At 45.5% G+C, this 24,838-nt stretch overlaps 1 long non-coding RNA gene across 1 annotated transcript; it reads right to left on the bottom strand.

Annotated features, from left to right (window-relative positions):
* Positions 1–12,142: 12,142 nt before the first annotated feature.
* LOC119971003 lies at positions 12,143–16,485 on the bottom strand. The gene is made up of 2 exons (XR_005461715.1): positions 16,424–16,485; positions 12,143–12,406 (listed from the first exon to the last, which is right to left on the bottom strand). It is a non-coding gene; the product is annotated as an uncharacterized LOC119971003 (long non-coding RNA).
* Between the last annotated feature and the right edge of the window lie 8,353 nt (positions 16,486–24,838).

The following is a 24,838-nucleotide window of genomic DNA, read 5'->3' as shown; positions in this document are numbered from 1 at the left end:
AAAAGCCTGCTAATCTGAGCAAATTGTGCCCTGCGTAGCACTGCATGAAAGGATGTATACATGGGGAATCTGGAGCTGGTGTTTACTGTTTGGTCATGCAGCCTGTCCTTGGCACAATGTTCCAACCATTTTTGTCAGCCGTGACAAACTCATCCAAGATGTTGAAGCTGGCATGCATCCATCTCGAGAGATAATGAGCTGCGGCCAGGAGTAAAGTCACTTCAAGATTGGACATAGTCAGTTGTGGCTGTACAGACCCTTCCACAGCTGGCACAGATGAATAGCATTGACCTGAGGTTGGGCTTCCGACGGGCTCTCTTTCCTGCCATCTGGTCATTTCTTTTGTCCTCCGATTTCCTCGCCCTTCCTGACTGCGTGTCCACAGGCATATCTGTGGTAATCTGCCCACTCAGCACCTGGATCAAATGCTGAGCCCTTCCAGCTATTGAAAGGACACCGCCAGTTATCATGCACCTAATGCTGGCACAAAAACAGAGACAACAATAGTCAGCTTCGGACTGAGACACAGTTGTTCCTTACTGAGGGCATACTGCAATGTTATGGATTTGTACTGTGAAGTGGACACTGAGAAAGATCGTCATCTCAAGCCAGCTCTGTAGCGGCATCACCTTGATGTCAGCAGCCATGGAAGAGTGTTGTTTGTTCTGACTCATGCCTGCACCTATGGGTCTCTCTTCATCCAGGCTTGCCACATCTCAATCCCAGGGCCCTTCAGCCCGAGCAAATGCTGCTGATAGATTGAGATGCCTTCTAAATTTTTGGCTGCCTCTTTGTGACCTTTCCCTTTAATTGTCCTCATCTCTTCAGATTTGACTTGCGTACACATTTTGTCTGTGACAAGATCAGTAGAATCAGCAGGGTTTACATGTGGAATTGTGAAACATTGTGCAAATAAGGTTCAACATAAAATTTACTTACTGATAGGACTTTGGATTCTAGCTGGTCTTCAAACTGTGCAAAATGAGAGTAGAAGTGTTTTATAACTGAAGATGAAAATCACCCCCATCAAGTCATCTTTTCCTACTGCAGACACTGATAGAACTTTTGAGTGATTTACAGTGCTGTCTTCACTACCTCCTTCTGATGTTAGCTTCAACAGCTTACTGAATCGATTGAAGTCAAATATATCCAAGTACTCAATTAAACATGCCCTCCACCAATACGTCGCTCACATCTCCCCAGTAATTTTACAATTACTGCACTGGCTGATGTATCTGCTTGGGCAACTGTTGCGTAGTTACACCAATCCCCTTAACCCACCCGCCCTCCGACCCTCAACCCCCACCCCTGAGTCTAAAGTGTAACTTTTTCTAATTTCGCCCTCCAGACTGGTTTTCTTGTCCATCATATCTCCTTGTCTTCTTATTTAGATAAGGTACATTCGATACCTTGTGAATGAGGGATCATCAACCTGTTGCTGGGTTTGCATTATGTACACTCGATAAACCAATTGTTACGTGGCCAATCGTTCGGTGGTTGATTGTACTCCAGCACCTTTCCTTTCTTCACTGGGAGATCCCCCATGCTATGGGATCAATGATATTTAGGGTACAAGACCTACTCCGTCACAACTGGTATGTATATGTAGGTAGGTAACGTGGAGAAGCAATTTGTAAGATGGTGATACTCATCTATTGCCACAGTGTAGAAAGCGAGCAAGTATTCAACCAGCCTGTGAAAAACACTTCCATGTTTGCTATAGCAGTAAGTACTCTTAAAAAGTGATGATTGAATGATATACATTCTATCAACTGATTGAAAAAAAACTCAGTTCCACAAATTAGGGAACACCTCCTCATGGAACATGACTTTGATAAAAGCCAAGACCTTGTGGTTCAAATTGAATTCACCATGTTTATAGATTTCATAGAATTTGCAGTGCAGAAGGAGGCCATTTGGCCCATCGAGTCTGCACCGGCTCTTGGAAAGAGCACCCTACCCAACTCCACACCTCCATCCTATCCCCATAACCCAACACTAAGGGCAATTTTAGACAATAAGGGGCAATTTAGCCTGGCCAATCCACCTAACCTGCATCTTTGGACTGCGGGAGGAAACCGGAGCACCCGGATGAAACCCACGCTCACACGGGGAGAACGTGGAGACTCCGCACAGACAGTGACTCAAGCCAGAATCGAACCTGGGACCCGGGAGCTGTGAAGCAATTGTGCTAACCACCGTGCTACCGTACTGCCCTTAATTTGAAGCAGTTGCACAGAAATGCATCCTCAGATTCAGGGTTATCGACACAGCTTGCCCAACCAGCTAAAGTGCAAGAGTTTCAAATGAAGACACCATTGCAGCCTTACAAACATTTTTCCCTCTCATAGTCAGATCTCCTCAAAAATGTATCCAAATTGTGGATGGACCAATGGATTTAATTTATTGTCACGTGTACCGAGGTACAGTGCAAAGTATTGTTCTCTGTACAGTCCAGACAGATCATAGACAGATCATACCATACATGAAAAAACATAGGACATCCATAAATACACAATGTAAACAATAGACACAGGCATCGGGTGAAACATACGGAGGAGAATGCTATTCAGTAGAGCAGATGTGTGAAGAGATCAGTTCAGTCCATAAGAGGGTCATTCAGGAGTTTGGTAACAGCGGGGAAGAAGCTGTTTTGTACCTGTTAGTGCGTGTTCTCAGACTTTTGTGTCTCCTGCCCAATGGAAAAAGTTGGAAGAGAGAATAACCCTGGTGGGAGGTGTCTTTGGTAATGCTGCCCACTTTCCCAAGGCAGTGGGAGGTGTAGATAGAGTCAATAAATGGGAGGCAGGTTCGTGTGATGGACTGGGCTCTGTTCACTACTCTCCGTGGTTTCTTACGGTCTTGGACCAGGCAGTTGCTATACCAGGCTGTGATGCAGCCAGATAGGATGCTTTCTATGGTGCATCTGTACAAATTGGTAAGTGTTAATGTGGACACGCCGAATTTCCTTAGTTTCCTGAGGATGTATTGGTGCTGTTGTGCTTTCTTGATCGTAGCGTCGACGTGAGTGGACCAGGACAGATTTCTGATGATTTGCACACCTAGGAATTTGATGTTGTCAACAATCTCCCCCTCAGCACCATTGATGCAGAGAGGGCTGTGTACAATACTTTGCTTCCTGAAGTCAATGACCAGCTCTTTAGTTATGCTGACGTTGAGGGAGAGATTGTTGCCTTTACACCACTCCACGAGGTTCTCTATCTCCTTCATTTACTCTGACTTATCATTGTTCGAGATCCGACCAACTACGATTGTGTCATCAGCAAACCTGTAGATGGAATTGGAGCCAAATTTTATCACCCAGTCGTGAGTGCATAGGGAGTAGGGGGTTAGGTATGCAGCCTTGCGTGGCCCCAGTATTGAGGATTATCTTGGAGGAGATGTCATTGTTTACCCTATTTATTGTGGTCAATGGGGTCAGGAAGTCGAAGATCCAGTTGCCAAGGAAGGAGCCAAGCCCTAGGTTTTGGAGTTTTGATATGAGCTTGGCTGGGCGTATGGTCTTGAAGGCAGAGCTGTAGTCAATGAATAGGACAGAGTCTGATGTAGGAGTCCTTTTTGTTGAGATGCTCCAGGGATGAGTGTAGGGCCAGGGAGATGGCATCTGATATGGACTGGTTGTAGCGGTATGCGAATTGCAATGGATCAAAACATTCTGGAATTATGGAGTTGGTGTGTCTCATGGCCAACCTTTCGAAGCACTTCATAATGATAGATGTCAACGCCACTGGACGGTAGTCGTTGAGGCGCGTTGCCTGGTTCTTCCTTGGCACTGGTATGATGGCGGTCTTATTTTAGCAAGTGGGAACCTCAGAATGGAGGAGTGGGCGGTTTAAGATGTCCGCGAACACACCTGCGATTTACAATGAATACTCACCATGTCCAGCTCAAGAGGAAAAAGTGCAATACATGCTCAAAAATGAATCATTTTGTGGAGATGTGCAGGTCATCGAAGAAGAAGACTTCATCAGTTTGACACATGGAAGGATATATTCCTGAGAGTGACAGGTGACATGTGTCACAAATGGTGAAGTGGCAGGTCATTTTACGAAATGCTCAGTTGCTTCCAGTGGCGGCTATGGAGTGAGTGGTCACACATTTGGTGGCTCCTGCTTGAGGTGGAATTATTTGGTCCTTGTTACCCATTCACAGGGGTGTTTGCTGGGACAAAGTACAGGAACAGGCAGAGCGAAGGATTCTCCATGTCTCAGCCCTATCAAACAAGGAGTGTAACTGCAAAAGGACAACAGTCAGACCAGGAGCTTTCGAGGAGTGCAACTGAAGGAAAGATGGCAGAGAGCTCCTTGGTATTGTTGCCCCTCAGTGGTACATGGAACATTTGGTGGAATTTTTGATGGTCAAGTTCCGACATCAAGGACAGGTCATAAGACCTGGCTAATGTGGCTGACCAGATTTGGGCAGCCATTGAAAGAGTGGGGCAGAGGTTGGAGGCACATAGTGCTTCGCTCTAAAACCAAAAAGTGGGAAAGTAGGTGGACCGGTTGGCCTCAGTGGAAGCAGAGATTACTCTGGTGGTGGAGGGCCAAAGGAAGCTGAGGGCGTAAGTGGATGATTTGGAGAGTCGATGGAAGAGGTAGAATCTCCGGATTGTGGGATTGCCCAAAGGCCTTTAGGAAACACAGGCCACAAAGAATGTAGCAAACATGCTTGTGAAGCTGCTGGAGGAGGGGATTTTGACTGACCCCACAAGGTGGATCGAGCACACAGGTCACTGAGGAGGAGGCCGAAGGCAGGTGAGCAGTCGAGGATGATGGTGGTATGACTGACAGATATCTATATAAGGAGAAGATCCTGCGGTGGGCAAAGGAGTCGAGGAGGTGCACCTGGGAAGGAAATGTCATTCGGGTCTACCAGGATCTGGGTGCGGAGCTGGCGAAACGCCAGGCTGGGTTTAACAGGGTCAAAGCGGTCCTGTTCAATGAAGGGATGAAGTTTAGGGTGCTGTACCCAGCCAGTTGTGAGTCACGTACCAGGGCCAGATGTTCTACGGGGACACGCTGGAGCAGGTGAGCATGTTTTTGCGAGTCCATAGGCTTGGGGACTTGTATGAACTGTGGATGATGGAGATATCAGTGGGGGGAGTGTGGACATTCTTCGATTGGGATGCATGTTGTATCATGTTGTATATTATGTGGATTATTGGGATTGTGTGTATAAATGGGAAGGTGGAAGAGTGGGTGTGAGGGATTAAGGGGAGTTTGGGGGGAGGCAGTTGCCTCAAGCGGCGGCAACCATCCTAGCGGATAGACTAGTTAAGAAGAGTGAAGTGAGGGATAGATCTGTTGCGGGCGGGGAGGGGGCCTGGTTTTCGCTTTCTTTTTCTTGTTCTTTGTTGGGGATGGTGAGAGAGAGGTGTGGATTGCTGGTGTGGGGCAGTTGCTTAAGGGGTGATGGCGACGGACATCTTGGGGAGGCCCTAAGGGGGCACAGGGAATGGAACTGGGGTAGCTGGTTAAAGTGGAGATATGGCAGACCGGAGGAGAGGGGAGGGTGGGATCAACCCCCCCCCCCCCCCCCCCACCCCACCCCCATCCCCCACAACCCATCTGATTTAACGGAATGTTTGGGGATTAAATGTGGCAGTTAAGAGGTCACGCATATTCACGCATTTGAAGAGTCGGAGGGCGGACGTTGTGTTTTTACAAGAGACTCATTTGAAGGTGGCGGATCAGACAAGGCTAAGTGTATGTCAGAAGGGAAAACCTTTGAGCAATTCTACTCTGCACACACATAGCCACCCCACACTGGAATGTCACTGGCTGAACGCATCACTAATCATAACTTTCTCATGTCGCTGACCATTCTTAAGTCGTCACCACCATCCAGCAAGAATGTCGGAGCAATTAGGGGAGCACAGTGGTGCAGTGGTTAACACTGCTGCCTCATGGCGACGAGGTCCCAGGATCGATCCCAGCTCTGGGTCACTGTCCGTGTGGAGTTTGCACATTCTCCCCATGTTTGCGTGGATTTCGCCCCCACAATCCAAAGATGTGCAGTAGGTGGATTGGCCATGCTAAATTGCCCCTTAATTGGAAAAAATGAATTGGGTACACTAAATTTAAAAAAAAGAATGTCAGAGCAAATGCAGAAAAAATTGTAAAGCTGCAAAGCAAAAGCGTACTTCAACAAGCAAACAAGTGCAATGGAGCCACAATTTTAATATCACATGGCCAAATTGCAACCACAAGCTTACACTATCTCTTTCAGGACCAAAGCAGATTGAGCAGTTGCTTGGTGCCAACACTCATCTGTTGGATGAAAGCACCAAGTGTGGCATTTGATACAAGCAGGCCAGGAGTTTTTGAGGACAGTGATTTCAAGGCGATTACATTTCCTTTTTGAATGAGCGGCTGCAATGTTGATCATCCACCTCATGGAAGTGATCACGTGGAATCACAACCTCAAGTTGGTAGATCCCAGTACCTTCGCCAGTGATCTTCTTTATTCAAAGACTGTTTATGTACATCGGAAAAACTGACACTCTGAACTCTAAGAATAGAACATAGAAAAATACAGCACAGAACAGGCCCTTCGGCCCACGATGTTGTGCCGAACCTTTGTCCTAGATTAATCATAGATTATCATAGAATTTACAGTGCAGAAGGAGGCCATCCGGCCCATCGAGTCTGCTCCGGCCCCTGGAATAAGAATGACTCCATCTACATATGTTTGTTATTTCGTATGGTTTAATTTAAAATAATATCCTTTAATCTTAGAAAGAGAAATATGGCACAACACCGTGGGCCGAAGGGCCTGTTCTGTGCTGTATTTTTCTATGTTCTATATATGTTCAGTAGGTGGCTGTTTGATTGAGAGTTTGTCCGTTGACTGCTCACTATGCTGTGTGCTGACAGTCAAGCATGTGGGTGTGGTTACAAAGAAACAGAAACCAAACAATAAGCATAAGAAAACAGGTATCTGAAAGAAATTGTGTAAAATTCCAGTCACACACAGAACCAGAGAATCACCTCTGCAAATCTCCAAGGTACAAAAATGGCACCAATATTCTGTCTCATGGCTATCCAATGAATTCCACTTCTCTGCTCTTTTCCCATAGCCCTGCAATTTTATTCCCTTTCAAGCATACTCAAATTTCCTTTTAAAAGTAACTTTCTGCATTGTGTTGGATTACAACTGCAAGGCCAGATTGCCCTGCCTGGCTCCACACAGTGTCCAGTCCTAGAACTGGGCATTTAACATCTCTAACGGACATATGCATAAAATGTAAACATTTAATCACACACAAATTATATTTTCTCCACAAACCTCACCAATGGTTGGTATATACAATAATAAAAGAAACAGCAACATTGAATTTAACTGTCCAATGATCTCTTTTGCAATTCCCTCCGTAACTTAAGCGGTCTTCTGGAATCATTCATCCCTATCAATCTTCTCCTTTCTGGTAAGAATAACCCAAATTTTCTGATTGTATCTTCATAATATATGTAAAGGAATGGATAGTCTGGAGGGCTGTAATTAATCATAGGCTTTGTTGATAATCATAATTCATAAACCATGACAGCTAGTTCAGGCATTATTCAGGCATGTATTATCAGCATTACTGCAAGAACTTCATTACCCCCTCTGCCATTTATAGACTGCAACTTAAAAGTACCACTGCTTCCCAGATAGGCTTAAGGACCATGGTCTACTTACTTTAGAGCAGTATAGAGAGACCACCAGATAGAGATCTACAAAGTGATGAAAACGTTGGATACTGTGCTTATTGATAGATTATTCCAATGTGATTGATTGGGGAAGTGGATGGACAGGAGTTTAACTAAATAAGGGAAGGAATAGACTGAATTTTAAGCCATGTTCCTTTGCCTGGAGATTTGAGAACATCTGGAATATATTGCCAGCTGGTGTGGTGGATGCTGACCCTTTGCATGCATTCAGGAGTGAGTTTGACTGAGATTTAAAAAAATATTATTTGGAGATAAGTGTCTTTATAGATAATATTTGGTCCATGTGATCTCCTGCGCTGGTTTTGATCACTTCAGATGGTCAGAGTATTTTGATTTTTGTTGAACATAAGATTTTCTGTGTTTTATTTTTCCGTCACTCTGGATATTACAATGGTTCCAGGAATGGGAGCGGGTAGGTAGCGTCTAGTTTGTTCAAAATTGCTCCACAACGTGCTCCTGCTCACTAGACTCAGAAGAAGTCGGATTTAATCCTGATAGCATCAACAGCTTGCTGGTGAATTCTGCCCCATTTTATACTGGAGTACATGATGCCAAAAATATTTTCTTTTAAAACTTTCTTTTTACAATTCAGTAGCAAGTCCAGTGTTACTTGTGCACCCCTTGAGAAGGTAGGAGTGGGCCTTTTTGAACCGCTACCGTCCACAAGGTGAGGTTGCCCCATAGTGATGGCAGGTAGAGAGGTCCATAATTTCGACTGAGTGGTTATGAGACCTGGCTGTTAATTTTACTACATCTTTAGTAGTTTTTAGTATGTACGTTTTACTCCTTTTTTGTACATTCCTTTGCTGCTCAGTTGTGCTGTGTTTTGCTGCTTTATGATATGAAACAAATTTGCATGAAGGACAACTGTGATGACCAAAGTGGCACAAGGGGTGAAATTGAGCCTGGTGATATGCATTGTTTATGTACTGCAGCTTCCAATTAGCCACCAAAATGGTGGGCTGGAAATGTGTGCACATTTAGATCGTGTGCCACCTTCCATATTGGGTAAGGCAATCCAAAGGCATCCCTTACTCATGCTTGAAGCAGGCATTATTCCATTTGCATATGCAAACACATGTCCTTTCTGCAACTTTGGCTATGACAGGAATACCAAATCTAAACACAGGAAAGAAATTGCCACCAAAAATGGGGCCTAACAAATTTAGTTTCCAAATTGTGCTTTAGAACAAAGCAGACAGAATGTGGTTTACAATATGCTCAGAATGGAATTGCTTAATCTGATATGAGTTAGAGTTTAATGAGATTGGTCTACACAGCCAGTGAATAAATTTTGATTAATTCTTCAAAATTAATAAGAGGCACTTTTAGATTTTGCCAATACTTAATTCAAGTGCAGAGCACACACCTCATAAAAGCAGCAGCCATTACCCTGTGAATGTTTCTCATGAATAGTTTAAATCTGCAAGCCTACAAGCACAAGGAGTAGGATAAATCTTTCTTAAACCGCATAAACTTAGCTGAAGTCTACAACTATATATGTTCAAAGGATTCAGTATTTATTTTTCAAAGGCAACATTGGTTAGTGCAAATGTGCTTTTAAGTGCACTAAAAATGACATTTCTTTAAAATAAAAACAAAGTACGTTGGTAACTCTATTACATGGTTAGCACAGAGCAGGTCCAACTGATGGCCTGTGTTGACCTCAGTAAGATGGTCAAGGGCCTCTTTTAAAATAATTCTTTCTTAGAATGTGGGCGTCTGTGGCAAGACGGAATGTATTGCTCATCCCTAGCTGCCCTGGGAAGTTGGTAGTCTGTTTTCTTCATGAACTGCTAAATCAGTTTGGATGCAGAGGCCTACAAAGCCACTTTAACAAACAGTTAAATGTCAACCATGTTGTCAGAAATAGACAAGCCTGACTAAACATGACACATTAGTAAACCAGCTGGTATTCTTTCTTAGAATTTTATGTGAAGTAACATTTTTTCTTGTGTTTTGTTTTGAACTGAATTCAAATTTATAGCTGGGTATGAACTCATTTTCTCAGAATTTTTAGTTTAATCCTCTGAATTACCATGTCAGTGAAATGGCCATAATGTTACCCTTCCCATATCTGAAAAAAGAATGTTTTGTTACTTGATGACGAAGACTAGTCTTACTGTCAATAATTATAGTTTCCTCTCCAGCTCCAAAATGTAGTGCCTTTCATTATACACAGAAGGAAATCAGCCTTAATCTATGTTCTTGGAGTTGGAGGACACAGCGTGCATTCACAGAATGACCTGCTGCATTCTGACAGTTTTGTTTATTGGTGCATATGATGTTAGAAATCTTAGTTCCAATACTAATTCTCAGCTTAGGAAGGAAACAGGTTTGTCTTCAGAAAGAATTTCAAAACATACTTTGAGCTGCATCATTCCATTTTGCTCCTTGCTATTATGTTATTCGTGGCTTACTGATACTCTTGATTGATATTTTCCGTGACTCCTGATTGTTAGCTTATATATGCCTTTAGCAGTGCTTGTTTGTGAACCGTTGTCCTCAAAATATTATGATTTGCTGCTGTTCTATGAAAGTGAAATTTAAGCCAAACAAACTGAGCTTTAAAATCCTGATCTAATGAATGTAAAATCAGCTGTGGCACATTCATGGCTGTTTTTCTAATAACCCTTGATGGGGAGTAAGTGGGTACGGACTCACTGAGGGGTGGACTGGACTGTGATATCTTGCTGATGGTGACTTGGATGGAATCAAAGAAAAATAAACTATTTTGAAAAATGTTGGGCGGGATTCTCCGATCGCCGAAATCGCGTTCGAAGAATCCCACCCAACATTTTTCAAAATAGTTCATTTTTCTTTGATTCCATCCAAGTCACCATCAGCAAGATATCACAGTCCAGTTCACTCCTCAGTGATGTCTGTACCCACTCAAAAACGGTGTACTTGCACCGCACGCCGTTGTGATGGCCTCCCCCCCCCCCCCCCCCCCGATGTGCCGCCTCCGATTGGTTGACTTCCCAACGGCGTGAGACACGTGTCCTCTCACTTTTCGTAAACCTGGCGTGGCGGCTGCGGACTGTGTCCAACACCACCACAGTCGGTGGGGGTGGGGGGAGGGATGGAGGGGGGGGGGCGCATTCTTCTGGCAGGGGAGGCTTTGGCAGGGGCTGGGGGGTGGTCGGGGGCTGGTGAGGGGGGTTACAGGGGGCAGTTTTTGGCAGGTCGGATACGTGCGCGGCCATCACCGCATGCCGTGCGCACGTGCAGCCACGGACCCGGCAATTCTGTGTCCGTATCGGCAGGTAAAGTTGGGGACTTTATGTGGCGCGGTTGCTAGCCCCCCCCCAACCAGGTGGAGCGGGGGTGGGGCCAACTTTTTAGTCATAAAACCAGACAGATCCTGCGAACATAGCAGCAGAATCAGAGAATCCAGCCCGTTATCTCTGATTTTCTCTCCATTTTGAAGCCATTGATTTCCTAAGAGGGAACAGCAACATGTTCCCTGGGACCTCATGCTACACACTCAAATCTTGGTGGGAAGTACCAGGAGACTATCATAATAAAAGTCCTGTCTTCACTCAGCGCACACGTGCACACTGCCACTGGGCATCGCTGTAAACTGCCTAATCTAGGGGCCTATGATAACGTTTCTTACATGTACATCCAGCTGAGGTCAACTGAAAAGCACTGACCAGGTTGAAAGCAAGGGAATGTTCCAGATATGTCTAGCTCAGAGGCAGAAGAGTGAATATTCACTTTTAGCAACAGATGATATTGTACCACGGCCTCTCGGTTTACGCCCCAGATTGGTCTCCGTTAAATTGATGAAATGAAAGACTGAATGGAAGTTGTAAATCGAAAATCTGATCTGCCAATTTGCTGGAGGGAGAAACTGAAAATTGACTCCAGAGATTTCACGTTGTAACCATTCTGGCAGCTACTATAGGTGGATTGGCCATGCTAAATTGCCCGTAGTGTCCTAATAAAAGTAAGGTTAAGGGGGGGGGGTTGTTGGGTTACGGGTATAGGGTGGATACGTGGGTTTGAGTAGGGTGATCATGGCTCGGCACAACATTGAGGGTCGAAGGGCCTGTTCTGTGCTGTACTGTTCTATAAACTGGTTTAATCCCACCCTCATCTATCTATGTCAAGGACAGAAACAAACACAGGACAAACGTTTGCCAATCAAAATGGAAATGTTCACCATGGCCAATGCACAAGTTTTCAAACGAACAGGATTGGACTTTTTATTTTAAATGATTATTCAATAAATATTTATGGTGCCTTTAAAAATATAACCGCGTATTAAAAAAGATCTTAAACACTAACAGATACATTCTTTATTCAGCTCTGGGACAGAAGTCAACATTGCGTGTTTGCAGAAACACAATTATGTGTTGGACATGTTTCTAAGTAAAGCCTCGGAATAACTACAGTACAAGGCATTCATGAAGAATGTTTAGTAGTTTTATTGTGGGAAAGCCCTCTTGCGTTAATTTCAAGGATCACGGTTCATATTACTAACTGGAAAATCCGTGACATCACGTAAAAGTAACATTTGCAGTTGAAAAGTAATAGTATTTCTTCTGTGGCCACCAAATTAACTCAGTGTTTCCTGGCACAATCGATGTAGTGTTTCTTCAGAATCAATGAGTTACTCGAGCTGGCTGCTTTTTGCGCCCCCAGAAAGCCAATAGGTCTTTCACCAGCTGGATGAAGTAAAGAAAACAATTATGTAACTGCGCTCGGAGAAGGAAATAAAACAAAGCATAGTAGCCTGCTTTCAGCTCCTGATGACGTGGTAGGAAAAGCAAGTTACAAGAGTGCTCCCGAGTAAGACTCATTCTTCCAGTAATCATTATTCCAAAACACCAAAACATCATCTCTGCAGCTGTGGATGTGTGTGCGCGCGCGCATGTGGCATGTGCCTTGTTTATATTTGTGTGTGCATTTATCTATATGTGTGTCTATGTGTGTATATGAAATGGAAAATATGCTAGCAGGGACCAGGGATTTCCAGTTGGATATCAGAATCTATTGAAGAGCTAAGCATTGTGTGACAAATCAGGGGCAATTATTAATGACCGTCCAATAACAAGTTCTGTCGGGAAAAGGATAGAGAAAAAAAAACCAAAGCACGGCTGAAGCTTTGCATATTTAGTAGAGATATGTGTGAAGGGGCAAGGCCCTCTATTCAAACTTGTGAGACAGGCTTGAACTGTGTCACATTCAATACATGATTTCCAAGTTCAGTGTACCCACAAAAGAGCTTTTACACATTTAGGCCTTCGGTGGGTTTCTCTTTCGAACATAAACATTAGCACAAACATTTATTTTTATTATGATTACACAATGTTTATGATTAAATGGAAAGAATTTTTTATTAGCAACATTTATAGCCCTATATCCACTTAGCTGCGCTCCATGATCAAGAGGATAAAATGTTTAGAATGACATGATGTGGTATTGCATAGTATGTTGTGTTGTATTGCAAGGTCTTGTAGTCCAATGTTGTGCCATGTGTTGTGTGCTGTATAGTGTGATGCATCCATAGAATCCCTACAGTGTAAAAGGAGGCAATTCGGCCCATCAAGTCTGCACTGACCCTTGGAAAAAGCCAACTCCCGAGTCCGAGCCTCGCAGCTCCACCTATTAATCATGGTTAATCCACCTTACCTGCACATTTTTGGACACTAAGGGGCAATTTAGCATCTTTGGGCTGCGGGAGGAAACGGACCACCCGGAGGAAACCCACACAAAGAGAAAGTGCAAACCCCACACATACAGTCACCTGAGGCCGAAATTAAGCCCAGGTCCCTGGTGCTGTGAGGCAGCATTGCTATCAACTGTGCCACCGTGCTGCCCCAAGATGGTGCAGCTTCCCAAGACAGCTAGGGAAAGGTGGAGGTCTGAAATTAAAAACATATTTGATCGGGTGAAGTGCAGGAATGATTAAATGACCAAAAGGACAATGGTGCAAAGTAAAGGTACTATGCAGGCCTTACTCTGGGATAAACAATGCATGTGTGTGGCCAGGCAAAAAAAAAAATAAAGTGAGCATGCATAACATCTAAATTTTAAAGGGAATATTGCCTACAACCAGCACAGTGGCACAATCATTAGCACGGCTGCCTCACAGCACCAGGGACCTGGGTTCAATTCCAGCCTTGAGTGGCTGTCTGTGTGGAGTTTGTACATTCTCTGCGTGGGTTTCCTCTGGGTGTTCTGGGTTCCTGCCACAGTCAAAGATGTGCAGGTTGTGGGCAGCACAGTAGCACAGTGGTTAGCTCAGTTGCTTCACAGCTCCAGGGTCCCAGGTTTGATTCCCGTCTTGGGTCACTGTCTGTGCGGAGTCTGCACGTTCTCCCCATGTCTGCCTGGGTTTCCTCCAGGAGCTCCGGTTTCCTCCCACAGTCCAAACATGTGCAGGTTAGGTGGATTGGCCATGCTAAATTGCCCTTAGTGTCCCAAAATGTTAGGTGGGGTTACTGGGTTACGGGAATAGGTTGGAAATGTGGGCTTAAATGGGGTGCTTTTTCCAATGGCCGGGACAGATTTGATGGGCTGAATGGCCTCCTTCTGCACTGTGAATTCTATGATACTATGATAAATTGCCCTTTAGTGTCCAGGGATGTGCATGTTACATTCCGGGGATAGAGCGGGCGGCTGGGCGTTGGTGGGATCCCCTCTCGGAGGATTGTTGCAGACCCAATTGGCCAAATAGCCTCCTTTTGCACTGTAGGAATTCTATGGTTCTATTCTGTGATTCCAGGAAACCCATGCAGACATGACGAGAATGAACAAACACCACAGTCACCCAAGGTCCGAATTGAACACAGGTCCCTGCGTGTTGTGGGGTAGCAGTGCTAAGCAGTGTGCCACCATATTACCAGTGTTATGTTTGTCTTGTTTACTTCAATTATCTTATTCATTTATAATTATCTCCTAATTAAATGGTGTGTGTTGATGTTTCAGTAAGACATTTGTAGAAGCTTGTAAAGTTTAATGGAAAACATTTATGAACAAAATTAATTTTTTGAATACAAACCTTTGAAACCAGTTAAAGTTAAACATTAAGTTAAATGTTATTAGCTGAACAATGACATAAAACCACCTCTACTTATTCAAATTTCTTGCAATAAAATGTATTTTCTCACTTAAACACAATGGTCAATCAAATATATGTTTCCATATAAATACAACAATTCTGTGTATTTGTAAAGGGGAAGGGAGGGAAGAGGGTACAAGGGAAGGGGAGGGGAGGAAGGGGCGGGAAGAGGGTGCTGGAAGGGTTTTGATGTATCAATTGTTAATTTCGCAAGTTCAGTGTCCGAAAGCAGCAGCTGCTAGGCAATCCCAAATGGTCTTTGCATCACCTGGGGGAAATTATGCCTGACTCTTCTCTCATGATCCCTGCGCATATGTCAACACCTCAAAAGTGTGATGCCTCAGTGGGCGTGAACCATGACTCCAGATTTTAAATCTGCACTGGATTCTACAATACCTGTCAGAGAGATAGTTCACATTAGCTTACAGGAGGTTGCATAAGTCAAGTAAAGTACTTAACTTTGTTAAATCATTTGACGTAATCACTGAGGCTTGTAAGGATGAACATTACATCAGGGAGACTCTTAAGCAACACAACTTAAAGTACATTGTAAAATCCAGATAAGCTGGGAGGACAGGTGTGCTGACATTAGTGTCCTTGAGGAGTCAATGGCTCCAGTATCGAGACCATCATCATCCAAAACCAACTCCGCTGGGCCACTCATATGCCTAGGACGTCAGAGTCCTGACTGCCAAAGCAAATTTTCTTCACCCAGCTCAAGGAAGGATCCCGAACATGAGGAGGACAAAGGGAGCTCTTCAAAGACACCTTGAAGGCTTACCTCAAAAAATGGCCTGGGAGATTTTTACTCAGAATAGACCCACTTGGAAAAACCTCCTGATTAAAGGGAAACTTCTTTGAGAACACCCGACGGCAAGAAGAGGCCCAGAGAAAGAGCCTGAGAAAGGTGTACCCACGACCTTGCATCCAAGGACCTATCCCACCTTTCGGAAACTCCTGCCATGTGAGTGATTGAAGATACTGCTCTAGGATCGTGCTCATCAGCCACACAAGGCCCCACTGAATCCGTGACCAGTAACATAGAGTATCTTAGGTGGACAACCATACCCGATAGCGAGCGATGACCACATTCTATCCATCATAGCTCCTTTAATGAAATAACATCCTCATGACAAATCAAAGTTTTAAAAAATCTTTCTTTCACTTTCTGTGACTCCACATTCACTTTATACAGTAAAGTCACTTTTTTTTAAATTAAGGGGCAATTTAGCGTGGCCAATCCACCTACCCAGCACATATTTGGGTTGTGGGGGTGAGACCCACACAGACATGGGGAGAATGTGCAAATGCCACATGGACAGTGACCTAGGGCTCGGATCGAACCCAGGTCCTCGGCGCCGTGAGGCAGCAGTGCTAACTACTGCACCACCATGCTGCCCGAAAAGTAACTTTTTGATGGAATTAACAGCCTCATGACAAACCAAAGTTTAACCAAACCTTTCACTTCATTTGCATTTTAAACATATTTATAAATGTGAAATACTAAAAGCACAAAGCATTAATCTACCAACAAAAATGGCTCCGGATGTCTCCTGTTTCTGCTCGATGATCCTGAACTAAGAAATAAAATTGCAAATAAAAAGGTGTAAAAACTTACCTAAGGGCAAGTAACTTCCGGTGACGGCGGGCAGGAGGCAGCCACACACTGGAGGGCTCCCGCTCAGGAATAGGGGGCAACAGAGGCTGAAAAGGCTGTAAGAAGGCACAGGGAGGAGAAATGTCAAAGTTTGGGAGAAAAACGGCTGTGAAAAAGGGGGTTAATGAAAGTACGCCGGGATGTGAAAAAGTCAGCGCAGGAACTGTAAGGAAAGCAGAGGCTGGAGCACCAGGGGAGGCCGCATCGCTCACAGCTGAAGAAATGACCAAGGTGATGGCTGTGCAACTTGAAAAACAGTTCACAAAACACATGGAAGCAATGAAGAAGAAGATGGGGGCAGTATTGAAAGTGCTGGTGGAGGAGACGATTGCCCCGGTGAGGGCGGCGGTATCAAGCGCAGCGGCGGAGGTGCGGGAGCACGGTGAGACACTGAAGGAAGTGGAAGAGGCATTATCACAGCACAGTGATCAACTCACCTCGATGGGGAAGGAGCTGCGGAAGGTGATAGAGACCAACAAGGGTCTGCGGGCCACAATGGAAGACCTGGAAAACAGATCCAGGCGACAGAATCTGAGTATTGTGGGTCTGCCCGAAGGGGTGGAAGGTCCGAGGCCGACGGAGTATTTTGCCACGATGTTGGTGAAGCTATTGGGTGAGGGGGCCGATCCCTCTCGATATGAGCTGGATCGGCTCATCGGTCATGGAGGCCTATACCAAAAGCGAATGAGCCACCAAGAGCAGTAACTCTGTGTTTCCATAGGTATAGCGTATAGCGTGACCTGTGCTGGGCAAAGCAGAAGCAGGTGGTGCAGTGGGCTGGAGCTAGTATATGCATATACCAGGACTTTACTGTGGAACTGGCGAGGAGGCGGGCTGCCTTCAGCCGGGTGAAGAAGGTACTGTACATCAGCAAGGTGCAGTGCGGTGTAGTATATCCAGCTAAGTTGAGAGTAACCTACGAATCCAAGGACTTTTATTTTGGGACGGCGGAAGCAGCGGATGAGTTTGCGAAGGCAGAAGGACTGGCAGAATTGAGAAATGGTCGTGTACCGATGTAGCCTCATGTAACTTTATTTTTTTACTACGTGCTGGTGTGTGTACTAAATGAGTCGATGCTGTATATACTTGGACAAGGGAAGAGATGGGACTTTCATTTGCAATGATGGTTCTTTGGGGCTTGGGTGGGTATGCTGGGGTTGCGTGCTAAAGGGGATTTCTTGGTTTTCCTGGGATCAGACAAGGGGGAAGGAGACCTGGGCGGGGGCCTCCACGCTGGCTGGTGGGGAGTGAGGTGGGAGAGGGGCTGCAGCCATCGGGGCCTGGTAGAACAGGTTTCGGTGAGGTGAAAAGTTGGGGAAAGGAACTGAGGTTGGGGGGAGGAGTTTACAAGAGGAATTGGAGGGGAGGAGTCTTGGAGGGGGGGTGGGGGTTTCTACAATTCATGGGTGCCATTCACGGTACTCTTTCGGGGATTGGATGGCATTGAATATTGGGGGGGGGGGGTGGACTGTATATGTCAATAGCGACCATAGGCGATTCCTGATTCCTTTTTCTTTTTTCCTTTTTTTTCCACCTTGGGAGGGTTCATTTTATTTCATGCTTATATTGTCAGGTGGGCCGCTGTTTGGGGTGTGGTGGGAGGATGGGATCGTTGTTGTTGATAAGGGGCTTGACATTGTGTTCGTTACTGTTTACTGTTTGTTGGTGGAGTGTAAATTCTGAAGAAAATGTGAAAATGGAGAATAAAAATATTTATTAAAAAAATAAGGGCAAGTCAACCAAGTTAGCATTATCCCTGGATTTTTAATTCAGCGGGTCCAGCATAGCGCAGAAATTCAAATATAAGCCAGCCGGGAATTTGAACGGCGTCGCTAGAAGTTACGGGCCAATGTGTTATGTATTGTGAAGCTGAAATTCCTTGGGGGCTCCACCAATCTCTCAGCATCACTTCAGTAGGACCCCCAGGAAATCAATGGAAATGGCCGTTGTTGCAGTTTCCTGGGGAACTGCTGTTTTTTTTTTTTGCTGACTTTACGCTGGGACAGTCGCAGAATGCTCATGGACTAGATACTTTGACCGCAGTAATGACTTTGATAAGATCCCTTTACCAGAGACTTATGGCTGAAGGAGATGTTCTTGAGCTGAAGGCATAAATTATAAAATAATAATGAAAATGAACATCACTGGGAAGGCAACTGGATATTTACCTCGTCTAAGCTGGTCTAATTGAACTTTAGGGGCTCAGTTTTCAATTGCTGTAGGGTGGGGGTTGGTGGGGGGAGCGTAGGGGTATGAACGCGCATTGAAAATTGCCTTCCCAGCTGGTGTCGCTCAATCCAAATGCCTCCAGAATGCGATGCAATTTTCAAAGGTAGGGCAGAACCCACTCATCACCAATTAACAGCCCATTTTGCTCCTCGAGGAGATCCAGGTTAGTGCACAGCTGTTGACTGTTGGACTGCTGTGCGGGGTGCTGTGAAGGTTTTATTTGAAACGGGAAAAATATTTATTGCCTGGGATTTCATTCCGAGCTTGGGCACGGTACCATTTGCCTGGCAATTTGACCTGTTCTCCAAGGCTTCCGAGCTTCCAAATCCCTGCTTCCTAAATTGTGCAAGGCAGTTGTCGGCTCTGTCATGGCTGCCATCTCCCTTGATGTTCTGCTCCAACAGTCATTTCCCACTGCCTGATTGAGCTCGGCCCCACTAATTGGTCACTGTGTTCCTCTCTGGTCAAATTGCAGCATTGACACGTGAAGATTGCATCACATAAGGGACGCAGGCACGGCACTAGGTCAGGATCCGGAAATTATGTGAGCAGCAGGGTCCTACCTCTGATTTGAAAATCAAGCCGCAGAAGCTAATCCAGTTCCAGCAACAAATGAAGTTGCTTGAAGCTCCTCATATTAATGTTTATAAAATAACAGCAATGGGAGCATGTGTGGGAAAAATATCGTAAGAATAGTTAAAAGTACTGCAAGCTGTGCAAGAAAAGACGATTGACCAGATTTAACACAGGCCACCCAGAAAAATCCCGGCAGACGGGCAGAGAAAATGGACACACCAACTTGGCTCCATAAATCCCTCCGCCTATCCATGAGTTCCAATTTTAACCTGCCTGATAGGTAGAATAGTATGTAGAATAGTTCCAAACGGTTTCAATTTCAACCTGATACCTGCACTGCGGAGCCACAACGGGCACCACGAGAAAACCTTAGGCTTCTTCTGCCAAGCTTTCGTCCACCCGGTCTTGCACCACCACCACCACCCCACAACTCCTCAACCACTTAATTGATATTCCTGGGAGCTGTTCTTTCAGATTCACAGTGACAGTCTCCTGACACACAAACTACTCCCATTCCTGCCTGTTAAAAACCCCCCTTCCTCCTGCCAGGGTCCAGTAAGAGGCGGTTGGGGCCTATCCAGATCAGGTAAAGGAGTTTTACACTGCAACTCACTGAATTCTGAATTGCTCATTGTTTATATTGGTACAAAATTGGACTTCTACAGATCCTCAATCTTCACCTGAGAGACTTCACCTTCATCACAAGTAGCGGCTATTTGTGCTTATTTTCCCCATTTCCAAACCCCTGGAAACTTGACCAGGGAATTGCTCAGTTATTGCCTTGTGTGAAATACCCCAGCCCAATGAGGAAAGGTCAACAGGTATTCTCGATCAACACCACCAAGAAAGATAGATTACCCGTGGGACCTTGCTGTGCACAAATTATCTGCCATGTTTGTTCGCAGTTTGGAATACCTTTATGATGTATGAGGTGCAATATTAATAAAAGTTATGTCTTTTATTCGGTATCAAGATTTGATCACGTTGAGAGAAAGCAACTTTGGCTGTTAAAAGGTACATACGTCTTTAAGAGCAGAAACCTTGCTGCACCAAACATCTTCGTCCGACATCATAATAAAGATTTGAGGGCGGGCCTTAGTCATCCATGTGAAGTTTTAATCATCAAGTGACTGTTTATGGGAACTGTTGCACAATATTAGACAGAGGTGAACTCAGCCATATTACTTCATAGTCCCTTCGTAATAACCAATAGTACAACAGATTACTTCATGGTTCGGAATTGAATATAGCGTTACATTTTAAACCAGTTGGCTCTGATGCATTAGACTTCAGGACATTAGAATGTAGTCTCAAGGCCAACACACACAGATCATGAACTTTGTCCACAGGAATAGCACATCTTAAAAAGGAACAAGTTGGCCAGGTCAGTAGAATTACATATTATCCTTTTCAAACTCAGTTTACAACTAGTGGTTGGAATCACATTTACTACAGAACCAAAAATGAAGTCACTGTTTTCAACAGTTAACACAATTCATATTGGTGACATAATTGTTACAAGAGTCTAAGTCATGTTATTCAAAATGTTTGCGTAGGTGAAGACCGTATCTATCAATATAAAACATACTTCTCGTAAAACATGAAAGCAGGAGTATAAAATGTCATTATTTGTTCAGTGAATAAACCTATCCATTTATTTTTCTGGCAACACAAACAATTCCGGCCAAAACATGTTCGTCATTCATCCAAGTCAACGTGGAGAAAATGTAGTTACACAGTGCTTGGCAAATTTGACATCTTCATTACAAAGCTTGCCCAAGTGAATTTTTCACTTACAAAAGCTTTTCATAGAGCAAACCAGAGGGGGGAAATAACTTAAAGAAAAAAAGTGCAGTTTGGTACGAAAGAATGAACCTCTTCTGGTGGCGGCCGTGGAGTGAAAGGTCGCACATTTGGCAGCTCCCGCTCAAGGTGGTCATTTTGTGGCTTTAATGCTGTCTTGTTGCAGGAGTTTTGTAAAGCAAGGGTGTAGAAGCAGGAACAGAAGGAGGGCACCCTTAATTTATGGAGCTGCGCCCAAGGAAAAATCGAAAAAGGAGGAATCAGAAGTTGATGGCGATTGAGAACCAGATTTCGAGTGTGGCAATGGCGGATGAGAAGGGTCCGGCCCTGTCAGCTCAGTGGGTGTCAGACTAGTTGGTGAGATTCTTGAATGAGAAGTTCATTCAGCAACAGAAGGAGTGTGCGGGGGACCTGGCCCGGGCAGTGGGCTTGATCAAGGCGGTGGTTGACCGCGTTGAGGCGAGACTGACGACCCAGGGACAGGCGATCCAGAAGTTGGAGGACCAGGCGGGGGAGCATGAGGAGCAGTCCACCTCGATGGCAGTGGAGATCGGGATGCTGCAGGACCAGCAGAAGCAACTGCTGGAGAAAGTGGAGGACCTGGAGAACCGTTCTTGGAGGCACAACATTCAGATCTTTGGCCTGCCGGAGGGAAAAGAAGGGTCAGATGATGGTGCTTATGTGGGGAATATGATGGAGCAGCTGCTGGAGAAGGTGCGTTCGACAAGCCACTGGAGGTGGACCAGACACTTATCTGTAGGCCACAGGGGGGTGAGCTTCCGAGGGCGATGGTGGTATGATTGCATCGGTTCCTGGACAAGGAACGCATTGTGAGGTGGGCCAGGCAGACGAGGCGATGTACATGGGAGGATGCTGAGATCCGGGTGTACCAGGACCTGGCAACAGAACTTGCAAAAAGGAGGGCAAGTTTTAACAAGGTCAAGGCAGCTCTGAATGAAAAGGGAATAAAGTTTGGACTGCTGCACCCAGCCCACCTATGGGTGACCTATGAGGGTCGGGATCTACACTTTGGCTCGGCAGAGGAAGTGGTGGATTTTATGAAAGATAATAAAGTGATGAAAGAAGGAAGACCTTGAACCTTGACTGTGGGGATCTGAGTCATGTTTTGTAAAACTTTTAACCTTTGACTTGCAATGTTCGGACTGACTTTAGAGATTTTCTATATAATATTTCGTTTTTATTTCGGTTCTGTTTGGGATTAGGTTAACAGATAGTACTTTGTTAAGGTAGGAGGGGTGGGCCTTTGTGTTCGGACCTTGGGAGGGACTGTTTGTTTGTTTTTGCGTCTTGCCATTGTTTTGATTGTTTGCACTAAGTCCGGGGGCGGAGGGGAATGGGTAAGATGCTCGGCGCCAGGGGCGGAAGCTGCCAGGTTAGCTGGGAGGGCTAGTTCATGGAAGCAAAGTGGGGGGTGAGCAGAAGACCAATGTAGGGGGTGTGGGAAGGGGAGGGGGGTTAGACTGCTGGCGGGGAGGAGACTTTTAAGCAGGTGAAAGGAGGAGAGTTGATGGCGGTAGCTGCCTGGGGACGGGCCAGGTGAGGTGTGGGACATGGGCCAAAGATTGGCCTAGGAGAGGTTATAGCTGATCGGCAGGGGAGGGGGGGTGGGTGCCCCCCGACTAGGCTGGTCACGTGGAACGTTCGCAGGCTAAATGGGCCGGTCAAAAGGACCCGTGTGTTCGCACATTTGAGGCAACTGAAGGCGGACGTGGCCATGTTGCAGAAGAAAGATGGAAGATCAGGTTAGGTTGAGGAAGGGATGGGCTGGACAGGTTTTCCATTCGGGATTGGACTTTAAAACGAGGAGGGTGGCAAACCTGGTCAATAAAAGGGTAGCATTTGAGCTGGGGAAGATAGAGGAGGCCCCGGGGGATAGATTCATCATGGTTAGTGGGAAGCTGGAGGGAATGGCCGTGGTATTGGTGAATATATGTACCCCAAATTGGGAAGGTGTCGAGTTCATTAGGAGGGTGCTGGAGAAGATCCCAAACCTAATTATGGGGGGGAGACTTTAACACGGTCCTGGATCCGAGACTGGACCAGTCGAGCCCCAGGTCCGGAAAGGTGTCAGCTATGGCAAAGGAGCTGTGGGGGTTTATGGAGTACATGGGAGGGGTGGACCCGTGGAGACTTGGGAGGTCAAAGAGTAAGGAGTTTTCATTCTACTCCCATGTGCATAAGGTGTACTCCCGGATAGATTTCTTTGTGTTGGACAAACGCTGCTGGCTGAGGTGGTGGATGCGGAACATTCAGCAATTGTTGGCCCCACACTGGGTAGACCCGCAAGTGAGCAAAGGGAAGGCATGGCGGCCACAATGGAGGTTAGATGTAGGACTGCTAGCGGAGGACAAGGTGTGTGAGCGGGTGAGGGAGGTCATTCGGGGATACATAAGGATCAATGATACGGGTGAGATCTCAGCAGGGGTGGTGTGGGAGGCACTGAAAACGGGGGGGAACTCATTTTGATTTGAGCCCATAAGGAGAAGGCTGAACAGTGGACAGACTGTTAGGCGAACTTTTACAGGTAGACAGGAGGTATGCAGAGTATCCAGATGAGGGGCTTCTGAAGGAGCGGCAGAGACAGTAAATGGAATTTGGGCTCCTGTCTGCAGGTAAGGTGGAGCAGCAGCTGAGGAGGGTGAAGGGGGTGGTGTATGAATGCGGGAAAAAGTCAGCAGGATGTTGGCGCATCAGCTGAGGAAGCAGGAGACAGCAAGAAAATTGGGGAAGTAAAGGATATGGGAGGGAAGGTGGTTGTGAATGCGGTGGGGGTGAATGATGTGTTTCGCGAACTTTATAGTAGACCAGTGTTCTTCAAACACGGGGGCGTGACCCGCGGATGGGTCACGGGCGGGTGTTGGGAGGGTCGCGGAGCCGTCCGTCGCGGTGCTTCCGATCGCGCAGATCCCCCCAGCAGCCGGGCTTTTAATAACGCCGACTGCAAGCGGTCTTTAAAATGGCCGCAAACATGTAAAAAAAATTCAGCCGCATTGCGCATGCACGCACAATCATCGACGCGCATGCGCAAAACTAATGGCATGCGTACCGATGATCGGGCGCGCATGCAGCCGCTATGTTTTTAAACAATCGTAGCTTTTTGTTTTACAAGTTCTGGGGTTTTTTATTCATTTTATTCATTTATTTTATTCATTTAATTTTTATTTTTTTCATTTATTTTATTCATTTTATTTTTGTTACAAGTTCGGGGGGGTTCTATTCATTTCATTCATTTATTTTATTCATTTAATTTTAATTTTTTTCATTTATTTTATTCATTTTGTTTTTTTTACAAGTTTGGGGGGGTTTGTTTGATAAATTTTACAGGAAAAAAATGCAGACCTTTGGACAGATGGAGACTCCATACTTTCCGACACCGGAAGGCTTCACCTTCATCCAACAGGTTCCATTGGAGGAGCGTGTACGAGGGCCAAAGGGACCCAAAACCATTTCCTCCATTTTTATCAGCAGCAAACGAAGTAAGAGAAAATAGTGGGTAGCTCAGGTCGGCCGGCGTGGGTCGCGAAGGTCGGCCGGGTTGGGTCCCGAAGGTTGGCCGGTTGGTAAAAATGGGTCCCCAGAAAAAAAGTTTGAAGAACGCTGTAGTAGACCATACAAATCGGAGCCCCCAGCCGGGGAGGAGGGTATGAAGCGATCTTTGGGGGGACTGGAGTTCCCGAGGATCGATGAGGAGTTGGTGGAAGGCTTCGGAGGCCTAATCGGGCTTGAGGAGATTATAGACGGATTGGG

The sequence above is a fragment of the Scyliorhinus canicula genome, chromosome 9, assembly GCF_902713615.1.
Source record: "Scyliorhinus canicula chromosome 9, sScyCan1.1, whole genome shotgun sequence".
Classification (NCBI taxonomy): domain Eukaryota; kingdom Metazoa; phylum Chordata; class Chondrichthyes; order Carcharhiniformes; family Scyliorhinidae; genus Scyliorhinus; species Scyliorhinus canicula.
This window is presented reverse-complemented; position numbering and strand designations above follow the sequence as displayed.